Genomic DNA, 1,269 nt, shown 5'->3' with positions numbered 1-1,269 from the left:
AGTTCTTAAGAACTTCCATTACTTTTTCTGCATCCTTTATCCAATTTATACTGCTTCTACATTCTCCTCTAAGTACAAAGGTTTCTGAACTAAATTCTGAGTCACTGATATGGACTTTATTTGGAATTGGTTGGTCATGGTGAAACAATCCCCAAGTCTGCGTTTGAAGAATCATAAAGGCTAAATTATATTCTTTCCGGTATATATTTGGGCAAAGGAATGTCATTGGTTCCTTTGGCCAGCAGTCTCTGTAACCTTTGGTTTCTTTCTCTGACTTGCTTTTTTGGGATCTTGTTGTTTTCCCCTTTTTTTGGTTTTCCCTCTGCTTTTTTTCCATTTTCTTTCAGTCAATTTTTCTCCTATTAATGTGACCTTGTAAATTGAATTAAACTGTAAAATTAATAATATGATATGTTGATATATTATTAATATCACTTAAATAGAATGCTGGATTATCTTATGAATACGATATCAATAACAATATCCAGGGTGTTCTCATAAAGATCTTCACTATTAATTGCTCGTTTGATTCGATGAAAGTCGCATGTAATATTTAAATTTGACCAGCAGGGGGCATATGTCTGACCTACAGACAGGGTTCATAGGCAACCACAACTAGGGAAGCAAGGTACGTTAATAGTTAGAAGTTTGGCAGGCCTGTGAAACTTGGCCCATCTAAACTGGAGTAAGGTGTGACTCATCAGAAAAAAATGTGGGGATTATGTATGGATCCATATTGGAGTCATACATTTTGCATAAAAATGTTGAAAGTCAAGCATACTTTTGTTGAATGAAATTAAATAAAAACATCAGACTGCGTTTTTTTTGTCGAACTTTTTATTATTTTATGTTCACGGAAGGGGGGTGGTTCGCTCCCCCAGATTCAGCCTCCTCTGTGGCCGGCACAGGTAGCCTGTTTTCGGGCAGCAGCTCTCTGGCGACTCGGTCTTATTACAGTGTTGGAGGACCGAGACGGTGGGGAACTGTAGCCCAGAAATAGATTTGCTGTGCCGGCCACACAGGAGCCTGAAGCCGCCGAATCTACGGAGCCCCTATATCCACCATTTAACCTAAAAGTAATAGCCCCGTGTTTTACAGAGGATGGTACTAAAGTGGGTACGAGAGACGGGGAGGGCCATGCGGTAAAGGGCGGCTGGTGGGATTCGAACCGGCGTCGACCACATAAAGAAAACACTAATGCCATGCGTGCTACCCCCTGCCCCCGCCGAGAACTCGTATTTCTGCATGAAGCTGACCCTGCAACGATAT

This window comes from Cyprinodon variegatus, unplaced genomic scaffold, assembly GCF_000732505.1.
Source record: "Cyprinodon variegatus isolate N-32 unplaced genomic scaffold, C_variegatus-1.0 Scaffold14, whole genome shotgun sequence".
NCBI lineage: Eukaryota > Metazoa > Chordata > Actinopteri > Cyprinodontiformes > Cyprinodontidae > Cyprinodon > Cyprinodon variegatus.
The sequence above is the reverse complement of the archived record's forward strand: the minus strand, read 5'-3'. Positions refer to the sequence as shown.